Below are 14,819 nucleotides of genomic sequence, written 5' to 3'. Positions count from 1 at the left end.
ACACTCTAAAAGACCCACTCATTTGTTTCTCACAAACCATAAACAGAATAAGACGGAATGAAGAGGTCTTTGCATTTGACACCGGAACTGTGAAGGCAGATGCTGATAGCTTTTTTTTTTTCATCTCCCCCGCTGAGCTCCTCTCCCTCTCTCATCTGTGAAGACTTCAACTGAGCGTTTGCTCCTCTTATTTTTATTCCACAAAACATTTCTCTAATCACAAACAATTTTATTTGAAGAATAGAATTTCATTTTCTAGAAGAATCCCTACCAACACAAAAGTTATTTTTAATTTCTACGATGTTAAACATTCTGTTTGTAAATTAATAAATAATAAATAAATAAAAATAAAACAACAATTTTACGGATGCTACAAAAACTGGGTCAAAAGATTGACATCTTGGACAAGATTTTTACGAATGATAAAAAAAAAAAACATCAAAAGATTGTAATCTTGGTCAATAATTACTGTTCGAATCAGGTGCCACAAAATTTTTGAACGGACCCTAAATCGAGTTTTCATATTTTCTACGGAATAAGCACATCATAGGAGTTAAGTTTGGGTTTGGCTATACTATATGTAGTTCTCCATATATAAGGTCTACAAGATTTTTTTTGACTGGAATATATTGGATCTTTTGATCCAATAAATAAATAAATCGAAAGGTGAGACAAGGCTACATGTCATCAAGATGAAGAAAATAACGTAAATAGGCCTCGTCTGTCATTTTGGAGAAAATCAAGAAAAAAATTGAAAATCTAAAAATTTACACTGAAAAAAAAACACACGCCCTCTCTTAAAATAAAACTGATTATGAAACATGTTATTACAAACTTTTGATTAATAAGACGTAGCCTTAAGTTAAGACTAACGCTTAAATTTTTAATTGTCATTTGAGACATGAATCAATACACATTTGAAGATAAATTCTCATGCGTAGTGTTTGAGCAAATTGAGAACGAATGTTTATTACTGATGAGCAAATGCAAGACCAAGACCAAGATCCAGGTGGTCTTGGTCTTGGTGTTGGTCTTGAACACCCAGTCTTGGTCTTGCTTGCAAAAGTCTTGCAAGTTTTGCATTTAAGCAATCTTATGCTTCTCATAGGTAAATTTTATTCTGGATATAAGGAATAATAAATTCTACAATGCACCAATAGTAACGGAAATACAATGTATGTTTCTAAAACTAATATGGTACCGTCAAAGTTTCGAACTCGACCATCAACTTGGGGTGCGGAATTCTCAAATCGAAAAATTAACTATCCAAAAAGTATCTACGAATTTTGTACATTTTTGTACACCTTTTAAAAAATTTTGCACACCCCTGTATTTCGAAAAAAAATGGCCTACTTACGGTTGCCACCATAAGCAAACCATTAAGTTCGAATGCCGATTGGCAATATATGATATATAATTACCGAATTTGATTCAATATATTCCGTAAAATTTTGTACACCTTCCTTAGATTTTGTACACCATCCAAATAATTTTGTACACCCCTGTGTTTCCAGTAATTTTCGATCAAAATTCCGCACTGCAAGTTGACGTTCGAGTGCGGAATCACCAGATCCGAGATTTAAGTAGCTAAAAATAATCTGCAAATTTTGTACAATTTTGCACACCTTTAAAATAATTTTGTACACCCCTGTGTTCCGAGAAAATTACCGTCAAAGTTTCGAACTCGACCATCAACTTGGAGTGCGGAATTCCCAAATCGAAAAATTAACTATCCAAAAAGTATCTACGAATTTTGTACATTTTTGTACACCTTTTAAAAAATTTTGTACACCCCTGTATTTCGAAAAAAATGGCCTTCTACTTACGGATGCCACCATAAGCAAACCATTAAGTTGGAATCCCGATTGGCAATATATGACATATAATTACCGCATTTGATTCAATTTTTTCCCCTAAAATTTTGTACAACTTCCGTAGAATTTTGTACACCATCCCAAAAATTTTGTACACCCCTGTGTTTCCAGTAATTTTCGATCAAAATTCCGCACTCAAAGTTGACGTTTGAGTGTGGAATCACCAGATCCGAGATTTAAGTAGCTAATTATAATCTGCAAATTTTGTACAATTTTGTACATCCCTGTGTTCCGAGAAAATTACCGTCAAAGTTTCGAACTCGACCATCAACTTGGAGTGCGGAATTCTCAAATCGAAAAATTAACTATCCAAAAAGTATCTACGAATTTTGTACATTTTTGTTCACCTTTTAAAAAATTCTGTACACCCCTTTATTTCGAAAAAATGGCCTTCTACTTACGGATGCCACCATAAGCAAACCATTAATTTGCAGTGCCGATTAGCAATATATAACATAAAATTAATGCATATGATTTAACGTATGCCGGGAAATTTTACACACTTTCTGTAGAATTTTGTACACCATTCAAATAATTTTGTACACCCCTGGTGTTTCCAGAAAATTAGCTAAAAAATTTCGAACTCAACCATCAACTTAGAGTGCGGAATCTTCATATCGAAGATTTAAGTAGACACAAATAATCTTCGAATTTTTTACACCTTTCAAAAATTTTGTATATCCCTGTATTTTGAAACAGTTGGCATCAAATATGGATTCTACCATAAGCAAATCCAACTTGGAGTGCCACTTAATAATATCAGACATACAATTAGCGGATATAATTGTACATGTTAAGTAGAATTTTATACACCTCCCGTTGAATTTTGTATACCACTTAAATATTTTTGTAAACCCTTGGGTTTCGAGAAAATTAGCTCCAAACTTTCGAACTTAACCATCAACTTGTAGTGCGGAATCATTATGTAGAATATTTAATTAGGCAAAAATAATGTACAAATTTTGTACACTTTTGTACACGATTAAAAATTTTGTATGCCCTGTATTTCGAGAAAATGGGAGTTGAACTTACGGTTTCCGCTTTAAGCAAACCATCAACTTGGAGTATCGATTACTAATATAAGACATACAAGTAGCGGATGTGATAGTACATGTACCGTAGAATTTTTTACACCTCTCGTAGAATTTTGCACACCACTCTAATAATTTTGTACACCCCTTTGTTTGAAAAATTAGTTCCAAAATTTCGAACTCAAGCATCAGCTTTATATGCGGAATCATCATATCGAAGATTTAAGTAGACAAAAGTAATCTACGAATTTTGTACACTTTTGTACACCTTTCAAAAAATTTGGTTAACCCCTGTATTTGGAAAAAATTTGGCTTTAAACTTACCGATTTTATCATAAGCAAACGATCATGTTGGAGTGACGATTCGCAATATCAGACATATAATCAGCGGATATTATTGTAGATGTTCCGTGGAATTTTGTACACCTTCCGTAGAATTTTGTACACCTCTATGTTTCGAGAAAATTAGCTCCAAAATTTCAAACTCAACGATCAGCTTGGGGTGTATAGTCTTCATACTGAATACTTAAGTAGAAAAAAAATAATCAACGAATTTTGTACAGTCATGTACATCCTTTAAACATTTTGTGCAACCTTATATTTCGAGACAATTGCTCTTAAACTTACGCTATCATGCATATCAAACCATCAACTTGGAGTGCCTAATCGCTATATCGGACGTATAGGTATTAGATATTATTGTACATGTTCCGTAGAATTTTTACATCTTTAAAATAATTTTGAACACCCCTGGATTTTGAGAAGAATACCTTCAATATTACGCACTGAATCATCAACTTGGACTTTCTACTCATCATTTCGAAGATTTAGGTAACTGTAATCGGAATTGAATTGAACTTGAGTTCCTTGTTTTTAAATCAAATAATGGTAACAGAATTGTATTTTAACAATACTGTAAATTATTCTGAATAAACAAAATATAGAAACATTACATGTAAACATTACATAAATATTTGGAAACGTGTAGGGCAAATAAAGTAAGAATATTAACAAAATTAAAGAAATGTAGAACCATATTATCATTAAATGTAAAATAAGAACGCTTTAACGAGCATTTGTCTTATCTGCTTCAAGATTTTTTCTTCTAAACTAATACATACTTAGGTTTGTATTAATAGTATAAAGTTGTAGATAGCTAATAAACGTTCAAAATTATGGGAGACAAAATATTGAGAAGATATATGTTACAATATAAGGAACAACACTAAAACAAGTATCAGTTATACTATACGCTGTTAGTTCTCCTATTGCTAATAATAATATTAATAGGAACTAGTAAATCTACACATAAGTTGCCTCACACAAAGTCGAACGTAGACACGCTCTCATTGTCTCTGGATGTAAACTATTATCGTTCTCATTCTATGGCGAGCAACGTTAAAAACAGAAGTGGCTGTTTTCTGCAATTTCCTGTTTAAATAGAGGATTACCAAAGGAGATGGAACTATTCTTGAGTCGTTTAAACGATTGGAGAAAAACAGCTTCTTTCTATCTATTACAGTTTTTGATTTTTGAAGATCAATATGGAAACCAGAAGTAGTAAATTTCTACCACTTCCTTTTAAAGAAGAGAGATATGGGAAACGATTATATGCCTCCTGTCAAATCGATTCCAGGAAACAGCTTCTCGCTATTTTTTTACCGTTTCTGTTCTATGAAGAGAACATTGAAACCAGATTTTAATTTTTACCACTTCCGGTTTCAACAGAGGATTACCGAAGATGATGGGAGCTATCCCTGATACAATTAAGCGATTGCAAAAACCACTTGTTTCTATGTTTTGCCGTTTTTGGTCAATGTAGATCAATATTGAAACTGGAAGTAATAAATTTTTATCACTTCCAGTTATAGCAGAGAGATACGGAAAAAAATTATACATTTTCTCAACACGTGTAATCATAAAAAAAAAGAACAAAAGAAACCTCACTGACTTTCATTGTTTGTTCTATGAAGATCGAAGAAGACGGAAGCTATTTCTTACTGGTAGATACTTAATCGGTTCTACCGCTTCTTTCTATCTTTTACCGTTTGTGGTCTATGGATTAATATTGAAATAGGAAGTTATAGTGGATTCCAACCACTTCCATTCATCAGATCGCCGCCAAAACTATACAGCAAAAACTACCTCACGAGTCCATCCTAAAAATTTGAAGTCAAAAGAACCAAAATAGGGGCTTGTAGCGTAGTACTGACAAAAGCACAAATGCAGATCGAGTTATCTTATGAGCTTACTTCGTTCGGCACTAATGTACAACGTAATCTGATTAGTGAGCTGCCACATTTGTAGGCCTGAAAATAAGTTCTCATTCACAGAGAACGCGCTTCAAGTACGGGATTGGGAATTCGCCTACACCAGATAATCCGAATGAATGAGCCACTGTAACCTATGTGTCTCTTAATTCAGTATACACGAAATAATACAATAGTAGCCAATATAACTTCATTGGAAAATACGAGTTAGTTCAATAGTTATAACATATCAAAGCAATAGCTTTCTTGGAAACATAAAGAGGCACAGAACAGACAAAAGACGATTTTATACGTTTACACGCTTTACATGGTTGAGTTCGAAATTTTTGAGCTAATTTTCTGGAATCACAGGGGTTCACAAAATTCTACATCGGACGGTAATTTTCTCGGGGTGTACAAAATTATTTTAAAGGTGTACAAAATTGTACAAAATTTGCAGATTATTTTTAGCTACTTAAATCTGGGATCTGGTGATTCCGCACTCAAACGTCAACTTGGAGTGCGGAATTTTGATCGAAAATTACTGGAAACACAGGGGTGTACAAAATTATTTGGGTGGTGTACAAAATTCTACGGAAGGTGTACAAAATTTTACGGCATATATTGAATCAAATGCGGTAATGATATGTCATATATTGCCAATCGGCATTCCAACTTAATGGTTTGCTTATGGTGGCATCCGTAAGTAGAAGGCCATTTTTTTCGAAATACAGGGGTGTACAAAATTTTTTAAAAGGTGTACAAAAATGTACAAAATTCGTAGATACTTTTTGGATAGTTAATTTTTCGATTTGAGAATTCCGCACTCCAAGTTGATGGTCGAGTTCGAAACTTTGACGGTAATTTTCTCGGAACACAGGGGTGTACAAAATTATTTTAAAGGTGTACAAAATTGTACAAAATTTGCAGATTATTTTTAGCTACTTAAATCTGGGATCTGGTGATTCCACAATCAAACGTCAACTTGGAGTGCGGAATTTTGATCGAAAATTACTGGAAACACAGGGGTGTACAAAATCATTTGGATGGTGTACAAAATTCTACGGAAGGTGTACAAAATTTTACGGCATATATTGAATAAAATGCGGTAATTATATGTCATATATTGCCAATGGGCATTCCAACTTAATGGTTTGCTTATGGTGGCATCCGTAAGTTGAAGGCCATTTTTTTCGAAATACAGGGGTGTACAAAATTTTTTAAAAGGTGTACAAAAATGTACAAAATTCGTAGATACTTTTTGGATAGTTAATTTTTCGATTTGAGAATTCCGCACTCCAAGTTGATGGTCGAGTTCGAAACTTTGACGGTAATTTTCTCGGAACACAGGGGTGTACAAAATTATTTTAAAGGTGTACAAAATTGTACAAAATTTGCAGATTATTTTTAGCTACTTAAATCTGGGATCTGGTGATTCCGCACTCAAACGTCAACTTGGAGTGCGGAATTTTGATCGAAAATTACTGGAAACACAGGGGTGTACAAAATTATTTGGATATTGTACAAAATTGTACAAAATGTGTACAAAATTATGAACATGTTTAATATGTGATTTGCCGATTCCGCACTTTAAGTTGATGGACCTTACTTTCCTTATAATATTGAAGTATTAATTTCTTTTATGTTTTTATTTAATTTCCTTTAGAATATGAACACGAGCCTATAAAAGTCGAAATATTTTTAAATAGACATGAAAAGAGCTAAAATCACCGGAAAGCATTCCAGTTTTCACCCTCCGACGTGTGCTGTTAAGTTCAAAAAGTATTTCTTGCTGTAACGTAAGTCTAGGGTGAGCTTTTTCAACATCAAAGGTATAAAAACAAAAGGGTATTCTAGAGTCTTATTGATGCATCCATTCTCAGAAGATCAAGGTTTATGCAATAGCGTTTAGTTATAGTTTTGTCGAGGAATTCCATGTGGTTGGATTATAACTGCTATAATCAGGAAGCTTACACACATGTTAAAACTGTTTTAACGAACCACAATGCAGATACAAATAATAACTTGATTTTTCACGGTTACAGCAAAATAATTTTGCAGAATTTCAGGCCATATCGCCATTTTCTTTGATATCAATTGGATTCTTGTATGAGTGTAAGTTTGCATGCAGTACCTTCTGCAAGCGTTTCACTTCCATAAGTCATGTGTAAGTCAGCAGGCAGTGGCGAGATGAGCATTAACCTTCGCGGCCTAGACTTTCCATTGTAAAAGAAAAATGCATGTTTTATTATTTCTTTTACAAGTACATCACTTGGTCTCGCCAAGCGGTATATTTGTATTATAGCAAAATAATGCACTTTTCTTCTGCAATGAAAGTGCAAGCTGTACTCGCCAATGCATCCTTCAATGTGCTATCACTAGCAGAAGACTTGCAGAGGAAGTAAAGTGCTTGCTGCAGGCTTGCTATGCTAAGTTCTACACACTTGCAGTAGACTTGCAATAAAAGTATATACCTGCAGAAGATTTACTACACTCACTTGATGAAAACCTGCTGTAGCCTTGCAATGCAAGTATACACTTGCAGAAGACTTACTACAAACTTGCTGTAGACTTGTTAGGGACTTGCAGTGCAACTCGTATCCTTGCAGAGACTTGCTTTTAACCTACACAAACTTGCTGCCAACATGTTGTGCACTTGAAGTGCACGTGATATACTTGCTGAGACTTGCGTCAAACCTGGACTAGCTTGCTGCCAACTTGCTGTGCACTTGCAGTGCAAGTAGAAACTTGCTTTGCAAACTTACCATACATTTGCACTGCAGGCGTGCTGCAAGTTCGAAGAGCGTCAACTAGGAAGTTTGCATTAAACTTGCATCAAACTTGCAGACTTGCATCACAAGTCTGCTGTAAGTTTGCCAGACTTGAATTGCAAATCTGCTGCAAATTTGTTGCAAGTCATTTTTGCTATCTGGGTTGTGATATATCTGTGCTTTATCATTTCCATTGTGAACCCAGTAGTAAGGTTACACCTAGACTGCGTTTGACAATGTATCGCACAATATCTCCAGCTAGAAAGCAGTGAAATACAGTTATCTTTGTTGCAACAGTACACTCCATTAATATATTTTACAATGTTAAACACAGATGGGAAGAAAAGAGTGAGAGTGACTTCGACAACGTGATCTCACGTTGGAGAAGTGTGCCAAATCAGGTTCCCCATATTCTGTGTTTAATGTGGTGATGTACAGAAGAATGCTGGTCAAAAGTGCAGTGAACACAAAACATTGTTTAAAGTATACTACCAAAATATACAAAGCATTAAAAACAATTTTACGGACTGTGCTATTAATATTAGTTAGTTGCTGGAATATGGGTCTTCAGTGGAGTGAAAAATGGCTGAAGGAATCGGGAAGGAACAGTGGAATGCCGTTTCTCTTCCAATTCTCTATATAGAGAAACGACCGCAAGACCACAGGGGCGGAGTATGTATTAAAAAAAAATTGTACAGCAGAGCCGAGAATGATCTCTTACGTGAGTGTGAAATTATTTGAGCCGAGGTAATCAAACACAAACTTGAAACATGCCACGAATTACTTCCAGATAACGTCACAAGGTGACAAAATTTGCTCATTTTGGTGACTATCCCCTTGGCGGATCCCATGGTACAATTTGTACCATACGGGTGTTTTATGGTACATTGTGTTATAACTCTTCTATTTGAGCCTTTTCGTCCGTTTTTTTTGTTTTTTGTTTTTCAAGTCCAGAGGCATTGTAGAAGAAATTACGTATGATTTCACACCTTCCTGCGTCCAGACAGGAGGTGATGACGTCATAATTTTAAAATATATTTTTCTCTTATAAAGCCTATGTTCATGATTTTTTGGCTGGCTTATTTTTGCTCGTAGAAGATTGAAATTTTGCACAAACATTCAGTCCACCGAGTAGTATTTACCAGATTTTTTTTTCAGATTTCTGCGTTAAAACAGGGGGCAATCCAGAGGGGCAAATTGTTGAAAAAAGGGATATTTTTACCCCAAAAATCCCGTTTTTCCTCATTTTCCCGCCTTAGATACATGATGGAGACACGTGAGTCATACTGTCTGAAAGGCAGTTCCATCCTGAAGAGAATGACGGTCGAATTATTATCCTAGGGTAATTAGGGATGTCTGAGGGAATTTTTGTCAAAATATACTTCTGTATAGGGAAAAATGGGACATGGTCGGTATATTTTTTGCGGGCTTATTTTTTCATGTAGAAGATTGAAATTGTGCACAAACATTCAGTCCACCGAGTAGTATTTACCAATTTTTTCAAATTTCTGCGTTAAAACAAGGGGTGTCCAGAGGGGCTAAAAGTTGAAAAAAGGGATATTTTTACCCCAAAAATCCAGTATTTCTTCATTTTCCCGCCTTACATACATGATGGAGACACGTGAATCATACCGTCTGAAAAGTCAGTTCTATTCTGAAGAGAATGACGGTCGAATTATTATTCTAGGGTAATTAGAGATGTCTGAGGAAATTTTTGTCAAAATATACTTCTGTATAGGGAAAAATGGGACATGGTCGGTATATTTTCTTTGCGGGCTTATTTTTTCACGTAGAAGATTGAAATTGTGCACAAACATTCAGTCCACCGAGTAGTATTTACCAATTTTTTCAAATTTCTGCGTTAAAACAGGGGGGTCCAGAGGGGCTAAAATTTGAAAAAATGGATATTTTTACACAAAAAATCCCGTATTTCGTCATTTTCTCGCCTTAGATACATGATGAGGACTCATGAATCATGCCGTCTGAAAGTCAGTTTTATTCTGAAGGGAATGATGGGCGAAACATCATCCTGGGGTAGTTAGAGATGTCTCAGGAAATTTTTTACCTGAGATAATGGTCTTTTGGGGTAATTTGGGGCATTGTGGGAATTGTTGATAAAATTTCTCCCGCCTTTACTATTGAAGATAAAAGCTTGAAATTTGGCACACACATTCAGTCTACTATTCATCAGATTTTTTGAGATCTCTACGTTCACACAGGGCCGCCTCCAGAGTGGCCCAAAGTGTGAAAAAAAATCCATCCGAAATTTTCCATTTGACATCATTTATCCCTCTCCTGATATACGGTATGAGCATGCAAGTGATGCAAGTGAGGTATGAACCATGATCTATAATGGGAGTGCCGGTCCTGGGTTCGAGTTCCGGATGTCCGTGTTCGAAGCGCCAGGTATAAGGTCTGTTCCTGTGAGGGAAGCCAGATATAAGGGGAATGGGGTTCGATACTCGTTTGTTTCAGTTCGAGAAGACCGACTAACAATAATAATATTGGGATTCGAACCTTGGATCTCTCTAAGTCTCCTTTATAACATCATTCGAACGCACTAATTAGTAAAGTGACGTAAGAAACTGGCAACAATGTGACGCAGGAAGAGAAGCGTGTGTGTTCTCCAAGACGATATACGAGTTGAACGTACTAAGATTTTGTCTTCAGGAAGCCAGTAAAGTCTGAATAATGAAAGCCATGTAATCAGACAACTGTAATACACACACCGCAATGTCAAGCTAGTGCAACATACTAAATTTTACACTTTAAAATATTAATTTGCATCAAGAAACTTTGGAACAGTGCTACGCGTACAAAGTATGTTTTAACAGCAATGGAAGTCAACTATTTGTTAGTGCCTGAGTGAATTTCATTTCGTATATCCGCCGTGATCGGATCGTCGTGAAATCTTCTAATAGGGCCAATTTATTTACGGATCGTCGTGAAATCTTCTAATAGGGCCAATTTCTTTTCGAGTAAAATGTTAAAAGTAATATGAAAATGTTAGTATTGTCTTAAATCATATGTAGTATAACCAACATAGTGAATCCTAACACACAGTTACCTACAATTCTTGTTATCATTTCTAAAAGTGATGATAGTGCTAACCAGATGTGTTTAATACGTTATGCCTTTCTTTTAGCGATTGAAATGTGCATCAGTTAAAACGTATACGACGTGAAGTGTTTGTTAGAAGGTAAGGTATCTATCAATAGAGAAGTTCAAACATTTACTTTCGTCTCCCACCACTCGTCTGGTGTTAATCACGCATGGCTGTCCTACCTTGCACTCTTTTTACAGGTATTGACCAGTGTATCTTGGAGCTGACGTAACAGCGATGGTGGGTATACGGCTTATGCCTCTGATACACATAACGCCCGAATCTTAGGACCGTGGAGGAGTGAAGATACTTGTTTATTGCCAGTCTCTTACGTCAATTTACTAATTTGTGCATTTGAATGATGTTGTAAAGGAGACTTTGAGAGATCCAAGGTTCGAATCCCAATATTATTATTATTAGTCGGTCTTCTCGAACTGGAACAAACGAGTATCGAACCCCAACTCCTTCATAAAATGGCGCCCGAACAGGGACATCCGGAACTCGAACCCAGGACCGGCACTCCCATTATATCTGGCGCCCGCCCAGCGTGGGGCAGATGTTTTAGTGTTAAGAAAGCAAATTTTTGAACTTCACTGTTTTGTATTCAATGCCATTCAATGTGATAAATTTGGTAGTATAATATTTTACAATGTCAACGCTTAGTGAAATGGAAACACTGCTTGAAGCAGTAAAAAAGCTGTCCGCAGATTTGGCTGCAACTAACCAAATACTAAAATCAAATCATGAAGAGTTGACTAAACAATTCGAGAATCTAATAGCAGATGTAGTTGAATTACGCAAAAAGTATGAAACGCACGAAAAGGTTGAAAGTAATTCTCAGGAGCTGTTAAATCAGCCAAACACTGCTGTACAAAAGCAGGTAGGTCCCAGTTTATGCATACAAGAATGCGAAACAATTACTGAAAAGGCAAATTGTGAACTTAGCAATTAATGTTCTGCGAAAGAAACATTTCTTCACATTCTTTTACATGTAGTGTTACTTACATTTTTATATTTTTGTGTTCATTTTAGAATATATAATTCATAAATCCACGTACAAAATGCTAGCGCTGAATTTAATGAATGTAAGAGCACAGATAGAGTTAGAGTACGCTAACGCCATAAATGAATACAAATATAGTATTGTTCCATTTTGTTTAGAAGAGTTTCAAAATGTTTTAGGCCTCGATGCAGAAACTCATAGTTTCAATAGAGTAGCGAAACTTGCTATTTGTGAACACGTATTTAATTTTAATTGTGAATATAGGAAAAACCTAGAAAAGGAGGTTAATCTCCGCGTACGTGGTATTAGAAAAACTGCCCAGTACCAAAAATTGAAAGAGAAATGTGCTCGTGGCAAAAATATATATTTTCAGTATGTAGCAAAAAAGTTGAAACTTCAATGTGATGACGTTAATGTCAAGAATAAGGTTATTGAAATAATAGTTGAACGGTTACAGAAAAAGTACTCCGATGTTAGTTCTTTTAGTGACCAGGTTAGTACGTTCAATGAAAAGGAGAAAGAATTATTTTCAAGTAATGTTGAAAGTCCTCCTCAAAATGCTCTTGGTAGTATCAAATCTATCCTCAAAAAATGTAACAAGGATGTCAATTTACATACTATGTCAGGTAATGTGGATCAAACCGAAAAGGAAAACAGAATCTCTAAAAAGGTTAGATTTACAGATGAATTTAATGTTGACCCGTTAGCACATGTTCGCCATAGTTGTCCTTTTGAGGTTAGAACTAAAAGTTGTAAGAGAACATTGGAAAATGTTGCCGATGATACTGATTTATATCCAAACCCTGTTAAGAAAGGTAGGTTATCTGAAGGCCAAGAATCGCATTTTGTTCAAGTTCATGAAAGTGAAAATAGATGGAGTGAATTGTTTCAGCTGTTGGATAATAACACTGTACAATTACAAAGCGTTACAACCAAGCTGGAAAATATTTCTGTTCTACAGAGTGATGATGTCTTTATTCAGGGAAATGAAGTAAGTAATGAAAATGTCAGTGTAAATGTAAACACCGTGCAGATTGATTTCATGGAGGCTACCTCCAATAGTAGTATGAGTGTGGTTAACGTAACCACCACTAGGGAAATAAAAAGTGATACTGTTGTAGTATTTTTAGACGAGAATAAAGTCTGCACTTGTCCCTTATGTGATAGGAAGTGGGTGGATCAGCTGTTTCCCCCCTCCGACTCAATGCTACTTGTTCGTAAAAAATGCTTGTCTACAAGTCCTGTAATTTTTGTGGTGTACACACGACATGTTATGAGTTACCCTAAAGAAAGCTGCATTAAGCAACCAATTCAGATTGATGAGTTGCATTATTTTTCCAGTGGTAATATATCTTTAGTGTTGCTGAAAGGTACAGTATGTATGTTCGTAATTGTATGTTTTAATAGAAGTGAAACCATTCCATGTTCGCTTGGCATACATCGTGCAACTTGTAAATCTATGAAATTTAGATTCAGAAAAGGTAAGGAAAAGTGTATTGAACTAAGTCAAAACGTTCAGATTGATTATACACCAACCAGTACTTTGTACTCAACTCGATATGTTGTTGAGAAATTTAGAAACAGAAATTTTTGTTTGGAAAGCAAAAGGTTTTTCCACCGTGCGAGAATGAAAAATAACTTGAAAATTGGCAAAAAGGTGTGTAAATTAAGTAAAGTATTATGCCTACGTAGAAAGTGTAAATTCTTCGCTACCAATTTTCGCAATGACACTCAAATAGTAAATGTTCCGAGTGTACAAACCATTCACAAGGTAACTGCTAATTCTCATAGTAAGGTAGTACAAAAATCTAGTACTTACAGAATGTTGCGTTCTTGTACTAACAAAAATCAGTGGATGCCGAGTATGGAAGTTAAACTCAAAATTTTTGAATGCATGAGAACTTTACGATGTTGTACTAAATCCAATACGAAAAGGAATTGGGTAAACGACATTAACACATAGCCGGATTGCCCATTTTCCATATTTTTGACATGGCAATGAAAAATAAATTCTGGTTACATTGCAGAAAATTTTCTACAAAATTATTTTTCTTGTTAGTAACTACTTTTCATGCTATAAATATTTTTCAACACTGTTAGTGTTTTACAAAATTTTGAATGTTCAAATAAAATGAATAATATTTTATTGTGTGTATCACGTTAACGGCTATAGCCAATACATTCAGGAAAAATTTTGAATATTAATTTTTTCGCTTCATATATTGTTGCACCTCATAAGATATTCAAAATGTTGAATGAGAGATACCATTTTTAAAATTTTGATATTTCAAACATACGTAATACGAAATTATTTGTAATAGTATACTTTTTCGTTAATGTAGTCACAACGAAACTTTATTTTTTTAATCAGAAAATATAGTTTTTCTTTTCGTAGTGCAAGAGTAAATTTGCGCAGTGAAAATTTCATATATAGTGAAAAGAAATAAGTTTAAATTGTGAAGATGTGGGAAATCTTTACAGAATATTCCATCACAGTGTTGCAATTTTACAAAATTAAAAATTTGTCGAATCACAAATTTAAATATTCTGGTGAGAAACCATTCGGTAATAAACCTGAATAAGCACATTTTAAATTAATGCAGTAAAGATTTCAATTTTTAAACAACAACCGTGCGTCAATTAATAGTAATGTATACTTACGATGTGTTATACCAATTTATTTGTTTTACCTAATCAGTATGCCTCTGGGATTAGTAATCAGCTGAGGATACTTGAATTTTGATGTGGTAAGTTATGGTAGTTACCTATACCCACCTTCATGGCGCGT

Source organism: Thermobia domestica, chromosome 14, assembly GCF_964235325.1.
Source record: "Thermobia domestica chromosome 14, izTheDome1.hap1.1, whole genome shotgun sequence".
NCBI lineage: Eukaryota > Metazoa > Arthropoda > Insecta > Zygentoma > Lepismatidae > Thermobia > Thermobia domestica.
The sequence above is the reverse complement of the archived record's forward strand: the minus strand, read 5'-3'. Positions refer to the sequence as shown.